Raw genomic sequence first — 8,819 nt, forward strand, 5'->3', positions numbered from 1 at the left:
TATCCATTTAATTATCAAAATTTCCTTCTTTACCTTACTAGGTCATTCATGAATCATGTCATTGTCATAATTTATCACTGTAATGATCATTATGGTAAATAATTGTCTTTGGTTTTATCATTATTATTATTTTTTTTTATAGATTCTTCAAGAAACGGCGTGGAGTTAAAGGCATTGTTAATTACTAGTTAACATAAGGATGTATAATTACCTTCCTCTTCTTTAAAATATATGAAATAATTATATTAATTATAATACATACTGTATGATCGTAAGAAATCAATGGTTACTGAGATATTAATAATTTGTATCAGAATGTAATTACATCCCGTAGCGAACGCTGGCAACTCTCTTGCTTTCGCTGGGCGAGGGTCATGTGACCAAGTCAGTAGTGGGCCATCGGCCACCGAGGTAGGTTGTTTGTGTATCTTCATCCCGAGCGTTCCCCCCCCCCCCCCCCCCCCAGTGTAAAGTGGTTCACTGGTTCGCCTTCTCAAACCTTATAAGTAATTCTTTTTTTTTCTATAAGTGTCTTTAAAAACGCCGTTCGTATATATTCTGTGCGCCATTAAGGAGGTGTTTAAAAGAACTAGTGAACGAATAGTTCGTGACTTCTCGACCTATCACGAAAGGCCGACACTTATATAAGTGTTAAGTGTCGAGGGCGGCTGTAAAGTGGTATACTTGACACTTAAAAGAGAGGGGGACTGAAATGGCCGTCTGATCACTTATAAGGTAAGTACCAATTTAATTGTCTTCCAATTATCAATTAATGTCTCGTAATTAAGGTAATTAACTTTAAGGTAATTAACACCTGATTTGGTCTAATTAACGAATGATTACTTTTTATGGGTGCGACCGGGAGAGGGGGGTCAGGTCAAAGGTCACGGGTCGTACCGTCGCGCTTAAAGGTCGTAACGTCGTGCTCGAGGAGGGAGGAGGAGGGGGGGTCGTACCGTCGTTTCCAAGAGTCGTACCGTCGTGGTTAAGGGTCGTACCCTCGTATTCAAGGGGGTCGTACCCTCGTGGCCAAGAGTCGTACCGTCGTACTCAAGGGTCGTACCCTCGTATTCAAGGGGGTCGTCCCCTCGTCCCCTAGGGTCGGTCGCACCGTCGTGCTCAAGGGTCGTACCCTTTATTCAAGGGGGTCGTACCCTCGTACTCAAGGGTCGTACCCTCGTACTCAAGGGTCGTACCCTCGTACTCAAGGGTCCTACCCTCGTACTCAAGGGTCGTACCCTCGTACTCAATGGGGGTCGTACCCTCGTACTCAAGGGGTCGTGCCCTCGTACTCAAGGGGGTCGTACCCTCGTAGTATTTAGGCGGTTGCCAGAGGTGACCTTTCGTGAAGGCGTCAAGCGTATTGCGAGGTCAAAGGTCACCCCAGAGAGAGAGAGAGAGAGAGAGAGAGAGAGAGTTAAACCACTACGACCAGGTCATAACCCCCGCTATATATAATGTGTGGTGTGAGGTGGTTTGATCGAGTAAGTAACGTAAGGGTAAGAGAGATGTGTGGAAATAAAAAGAGCGTGGTTGAGAGAGCAGAAGAGGGTGTTTTGAAGTGGTTTGGGCACATGGAGAGAATGAGTGAGGAAAGATTGACCAAGAGGATATATGTGTCGGAGGTGGAGGGAACGAGGAGAAGAGGGAGACCAAATTGGAGGTGGAAAGATGGAGTGAAAAGGATTTTGTGTGATCGGGGCCTGAACATGCAGGAGGGTGAAAGGCGGGCAAGGAATAGAGTGAATTGGAGCGATGTGGTATACCGGGGTTGACGTGCTGTCAGTGGATTGAATCAAGGCATGTGAAGCGTCTGGGGTAAACCATGGAAAGCTGTGTAGGTATGTATATTTGTGTGTGTGGACGTATGTATATACATGTGTATGTGGGGGGGTTGGGCCATTTCTTTCGTCTGTTTCCTTGCGCTACCTCGCAAACGCGGGAGACAGCGACAAAGCAAAAAAAAAAAAAAAAAAAAAAAAAAATATATATATATATATATATATATATATATATATATATATATATATATATATATATACACATTGGTCGGATGGTTGATCCAGCTTGATAAAATGGCGGATTTCGACCGTTTGGTTTTTAAACTGGAAAAACCGTTTACAATTTATGTATGTAATTCTATTGTGCGGGTTTTTAGGACGAATTGATTTTAGGTTAAAGTATATAATTAAGGTAATTAAGGATATTGATAAGAGTTTTAAGGGGATTTATGGATATTTGGTATTAGTATTTGAAGGATATTTGATAAAGCGTATTTCTGACCTGAATATCTGGTGTAACGCCTCTGTCTCTTGTTTATCAACAATTAATTATCAATTAATTTTTTTTTGCATCATCACCTCACAATGATGTATTTAGATTCGTGAATGAATGTATTATTCACAGATTTATTTATTAAATTGTATATAGACGCGATATTATTATTTTCACAACGGGAAAGGATTAATTACGTGAATTAATTGTGTTAATTTATGAGTTAATGAGATAAATCCTTAAATTGATGGATGTGGCAGTTTATTTTTTTTTAGGATGAAGAAATACATTAGATAGAAGAAATACATTAGATACAATACCGGATCTTGACACCTGTTTTGGTATTTACAGATGAAGTGACATGATTATATTTGCATATCATTAAGGGAAAGGAATTCGTGGACAGTGATTGGCTGAGACTTTAACAGCCGCCAACGACCAAATCACCACCAGCAAACAACTTGGAAAAGGTGGTTGACTCTTCTAATGCGTCAATGTCCACGGGGAATCAAAGATACGTTAGATTTAGAGGTTAGGTTAGGTTAGGTTAGATTTTGATATTAGATTGTGCCTTATTGATTAACATATTTATCATTTGTGGTTTAAGGGTAAAATACCTTAGCCTAAACCTTAAATGACCTAACCTTAAATCACCTTATATTCCCTAAAGTGATCGTAATTTATTAGCTAATAATTTTTTTTTATATATATCGGTATCAGTTATTATCGTAGCGTTATTAATATTAATCAGTTATTTTCGTGGCGTTATTACAGTAATTATTTTTTATTTATTAATTGAGACGGTACGGACAACTGTGTTATCAAGGCCATCCCAATATATATATATATATATAAAAAAAAAAAAAATATATATATATATATATATATATATATATATATATATATATATATATATATATATATATATATATATATATATATATATATCATAGCCTGAGCCAGGTACCCATTTTATCGACCAACCCCTATGGGGTGGATGATGAACAGTTGGGTTGACTGTGGACCGTCTGCCGCAACCAGGATTCGAACCTATGCCATGCTGGACATTGGGCGGGGCCCGTGAATGCGTCACAGTCAGAAACGCTAATTGATCACCTTACCTATCTATCTATCTATCTATCTATCTATCTATTGCCATGTCTACCTGTATTTATTACATCTTTCTAAAGGCTCCTGCAGCCCAAGGCTGGCGCTGTTTCCAGTAAAAGGGTAATGGAGACGCCCTTGGAGTGAGAAGCTGTCTCACGAGACGAGAAAATATTTTTCATATTAACGATATATATAAATTTAATAATTTGGACTGTTTTTGAAAGAGATTTTTAGAATTTAATATAAAATTTAGAAATGTAAAATTTTCGTTTTTTTAAGAGATTTTTGAAATTCAAAATAAAATTCAAAAATGGAAAATTTTCGTTTTATAAAGAGATTTTTAAAATTCAAAATAAAATTCAAAAATGTAAAATTTTCGTAAAATGTAAAATTTTCGTTTTTAAAGAGATTTTTAACATTCAAAATAAAATTCAAAAATGGAAAATTTTCGTTTTTTAAGAGATTTTTTTAAAATTTGATATAAAATTTGAAAATTTGCCTAAACTGTTTTAGGTTATTAAGTGTTAATTAATGTCTGGAATTCATTGTGATTAGGTAAACTAGATTAATTATAGCCTTAATGAGGGTTAATTGATGAGGGTAAAATCTTGGAGAATATATTGCTGTGTTTGGAGGTTGAGTGACTGAGGGGAGGGAAGGGGAAGGGGGGAGTAGAGTTTGGAGGGATGGAGTTATTGAAGTGGGGGGATGTTATCTTTGGAGGTGGGTAAGAAATGGATGTTATTTTGTTAATTTTGAGTATTCAGATTTTTGAGGTTATTGTTGGAGATGGGATCTGTACGTGACTGAAAAAAAATCCATGAGTTTTATAAAATTATTAATGAAAACAATCATGAGTTTTATAAAATTATTAATGAAAAAAATTATGAGTTTTATAAAATTATTAATGAAAAAAATCATGAGTTTTATAAAATTATTAATGAAAAAAATCATGAGTTTTATAAAATTATTAATGAAAAAAATCATGAGTTTTATAAAATTATTAATGAAAAAAATCATGAGTTTTATAAAATTATTAATGAAAAAAATCATGAGTTTTATAAAATTATTAATGAAAAAAATCATGAGTTTTATAAAATTATTAATGAAAAAAATCATGAGTTTTATAAAATTATTAATGAAAAAAATCATGAGTTTTATAAGATTATTAATGAAAAAATCATGAGTTTTATAAAATTATTAATGAAAAAAATCATGAGTTTTATAAAATTGTTAACTAATTTTTAAAAATTTATGCTTATTTTTGTTATTTATATAATTCTAATGCTCTAATTTATCTAATTCTAATGCCGTGATTTGAAAGAGAACCACGTGTTTTCTTTTCCCTGGAAGTCCCATAGAATTTGAAGGAGGGAAAACGGGTTTTCTTTTGAAGGCGATGATTTAACACGTGAAGTATTTAGGTTAGCAGTTGCAGAGGGGGAGAGTGGTTGGTTGGGGGGAGGGTGGGGTGGTTACCGGGGAGTTGAGGTGGGGGGAGAGTGGTTGAGGGGGGGGTGGGGGTTTACCTGGGAGATGAGGAGAGTGGGGGAGATGGTGGGGGTTGAGGAGGGGGGAGGATGTTGAGGAGGGGGAGGGAGTGGGGGGGGGGGGTTATCAAACAACTGGTTAGACCGGCCAAACCCGATGGACTCTCCGTTAACAACCCGTTGGAGGTTTGAATAATTCTCGTTTTCTTTCTTTTTTTGGAGGGAGAAGAGAAAGTCCGTTTTCACTCTGGTTTCCGTTGATCCGTTTGTCTACCGTTGTGGTGTGAACGGGATAATTTTGGAGGTGGTTTTTTTTGGAGGGAGGGAGGGAAGGTGTTTTTTGGAGGGGGGTTTGGAGTTTTTTGTTAAAGAGGTGAGGTGATATGGGCTAAGGGTCGTGTGTGTGAACACGACGGTACGACCCGTGTTGGGGGAATGTGTGTTGGAGGCTGGTGGTGTTGGGGGAATGTGTGTTGGAGGCTGGTGGTGTTGGAGGATTGTGATGTTGGAGGCTGGTGGTGTTGGGGGAATGTGTGTTGGAGGCTGGTGGTGTTGGAGGATTGTGATGTTGGAGGCTGGTGGTGTTGGAGGATTGTGATGTTGGAGGCTGGTGGTGATGGAGGATTGTGATGTTTGAGGCTGGTGGTGTTGGAGGATTGTGATGTTGGAGGCTGGTGGTGTTGGAGGATTGTGATGTTGGAGGCTGGTGGTGATGGAGGATTGTGATGTTGGAGGCTGGTGGTGTTGGAGGATTGTGATGTTGGAGGCTGGTGGTGTTGGAGGATTGTGATGTTGGAGGCTGGTGGTGATGGAGGATTGTGATGTTGGAGGCTGGTGGTGTTGGAGGATTGTGATGCTGGAGGCTGGTGGTGATGGAGGATTGTGATGTTGGAGGCTGGTGGTGTTGGAGGATTGTGATGTTGGAGGCTGGTGGTGTTGGAGGATTGTGATGTTGGAGGCTGGTGGTGTTGGAGGATTGTGATGTTGGAGGCTGGTGGTGTTGGAGGATTGTGATGTTGGAGGCTGGTGGTGTTGGAGGATTGTGATGTTGGAGGCTGGTGGTGTTGGGGAAGTCAATACGGGTCTGAGATGGAGAGAGAGAGAGAGAGAGAGAGAGAGAGAGAGAGAGAGAGAGAGAGAGAGAGAGAGAGTAAACGCCATTGGGAATATTATATAAGGTTTTTGTGTGTTGAGGGGGGGGAGGGGGAGGAAAAAAATGACTCCCCCCCCCTGGGCGATTATTGAGGAGGGGGGAGAGGGAGGAGGCCGCTGCATAATCCACTGCTCTCCGTCCAGTGGCAGGGAAAGTCATTCGACGGATTGCTGCTTGCCGCTAGGTGTGGCGCCTTGACGTGGGGGGAGGGGAGGGGGGAGCGAATGGCGCCTTGAATGGGGGGTGGGAGCGAGTGACGCCTTGAATGGGGGGAGGGGGGGAGTGGCGCCTTGAATAGGGGGGGGGGCGAGTGGCGCCTTGAATGGGGGGAGGGGAGCGAGTGGCGCCTTGAATGGGGGGAGGGGGGGAGTGGCGCCTTGAATAGGGGGGGGGCGAGTGGCGCCTTGAATGGGGGGAGGGGGGGAGTGGCGCCTTGAATGGGGGGAGGGGAGCGAGTGGCGCCTTGAATGTGGGGGAGTGGGGGAGTGGCGCCTTGAATGGGGGGAGGGGAGCGAGTGGCGCCTTGAATGTGGGGGAGTGGGGGAGTGGCGCCTTGAATGTGGGGGAGTGGGGGAGAGCTAGTTAGCGTGGGGTTGGGGGTGCTTAGTCCCAGGTCGAGGTGGGGGGGGAGATAACGTGTGGGGTGGTAAGGGAGCGGGGGAGGAGAGAGACACACATAGCTCCCCCTTGGGTCGAGGGAGTGGCTCTCGACAGCCACTGAAGTGCGGACGACCCCCCCCCTGAGCCACGCCTGGACGACCCTTGGTCACGGTGGGACGACCCCCTTGAGCCACGGCGGGACGACCCCCTTGAGCCACATTGGGACGACCCCCTTGAGCCACAGTGGGACGACCCTTGGCCATGATGGAGCACACGACCTTGCGGCGCTTGGACACGAAGGTACGACCCTCGGGGTGGCCATCCTACCTAAGGGTCGTATACCGTTGTTCACGGGGTCGTACTGTTGTGTTCAAGGAGTCGTATATTTGTGTTCGAGGGGTCGTACCTTTGTGGGCAAGGGGTCGTATATTTGTGTTCGAGGGGTCGTACCTTTGTGGTCAAGGGGTCGTACCTTTGTGGTCAGTGGGTCGTACCTTTGTGGTTGAGGGTCGTATCTTTGTGGTCAAGGGGTCGTACCTTTGTGGTCAATGGGTCGTACCTTTGTGGTTAAGGGGTCGTACATGTGTGCTTAAGGGGGTCGTACATTGGTGGTTAAATGGTCGTACATTTTGTGGTCATTGGGGTCGTACCTTTGTGGTCAATGGGTCATACCTTTGTGGTTAAAGGGGTCGTACATTTATGTTTAAGGGATCGTTACCTTTGTGGTCAAGGGGTCGTACCGTGTGGCCAAGGGGTCGTACCGTGTGGCCAAGGGGTCGTACCGATGACCTCTGACCCCTGATAAAGGAGGAGGGGGGAGAGGGTTGCCAACGAGTGATTTTCACACCTTTAATGACCCCCCAGAGAAGACCCCCCATCCCCCAGAGAAGACCCCCTCCCCCAGAATCCGGGGTTAAGATAAGGTCATAGTGATGACGCAAGTCTCATTAACTCATCATGACCTTCACGTACACACGTCACAAACGTGTTCACATGATTTAAGTATGTAAGTATCCCAGGGGTGTACTTAATGTAGTTATGGTGTACTTAATGTAGTTATGGTGTACTTAATGTAGTTATAAGTAGTCCAACGGTGTACTTAATGTAGTTATAAGTAGTCCAACGGTGTACTTATGTAGTTATAAGTAGTCCAACGGTGTACTTACTGTAGTTATAAGTAGTCCAACGGTGTACTTATGTAGTTACAAGTAGTCCAACGGTGTACTTAATGTAGTTATAAGTAGTCCAACGGTGTACTTAATGTAGTTATAAGTAGTCCAACGGTGTACTTATGTAGTTATAAGTAGTCCAACGGTGTACTTAATGTAGTTATAAGTAGTCCAACGGTGTACTTATGTAGTTACAAGTAGTCCAACGGTGTACTTAATGTAGTTATAAGTAGTCAACGGTGTACTTATGTAGTTACAAGTAGTCCAACGGTGTACTTACTGTAGTTATAAGTAGTCAACGGTGTACCTAATGTAGTTATAAGTATTCCAGGGGTGTACTTAATGTAGTTATAAGTATTCCAGGAGTGTACTTTATGTAGTTACAAGTATTCCAGGGGTGCACAATGTAGTTATAAGTAGTCCAATGATGATTATAAGTATTCCAATGATGCACTTAATGTAGTTATAAGTAGTCCAACCATGCACTAAATTGAGTTATAAGTATGCCATTCATGTACTTAATTTAGTTATATGGATCCTAAGTGTGTAAGTAATTTAGTTATAAGTATTCAAAGTTTGAACTTAACTCATAAGTATTGTAGTGTAAAGAGCGTTGACATTTTATAAGTGTGACGAGACACTTGGGTGTTCAATATGTAAATTGGGGCGAAACTTATATTTACAGACCGTTCGAATTTGGCTGTATTTAAGTAACTACTTTTCCCTGTAAGTGTTTACTTTTAAGTGTCGTACGGGGAGAGAGTCGTACACTTGTCTTGCCCCCGTTACTTACAACCCTGTGTGTGTGTGTGTGTGTGTGTGTGTAAAGTGTAGACGGCCTCGTAGACTATCTATCTAGTAGATAGATTTAAGTAGAGGCCCAAAAGAGGAGACAAATTCTAAATCAAAATTTGAGTGGTGGTGGATTGAGGTGGTGGCGGGCGTAGGAGAAGTGCGGCCAGTGTGGTGGATTGAGGTGGTGGCGGGCGTAGGAGAAGTGCGGCCAGTGTGGTGGATTGCGGT

General features: G+C 42.3%; 1 protein-coding gene across 1 annotated transcript in view; it reads left to right on the forward strand.

Annotated features, from left to right (window-relative positions):
• Positions 1-461: 461 nt before the first annotated feature.
• LOC139759010 (uncharacterized) overlaps positions 462-8,819 on the forward strand; it is a 67,299-nt gene continuing 58,941 nt past the window's right edge. Inside the window, exon 1 of the mRNA XM_071680893.1 lies at positions 462-735. The gene's annotated coding sequence lies outside the window, so the exon portion shown is untranslated. The remainder of the gene's footprint in view (positions 736-8,819) is intronic.

This window comes from Panulirus ornatus, chromosome 32 (genome assembly GCF_036320965.1).
Source record: "Panulirus ornatus isolate Po-2019 chromosome 32, ASM3632096v1, whole genome shotgun sequence".
NCBI lineage: Eukaryota > Metazoa > Arthropoda > Malacostraca > Decapoda > Palinuridae > Panulirus > Panulirus ornatus.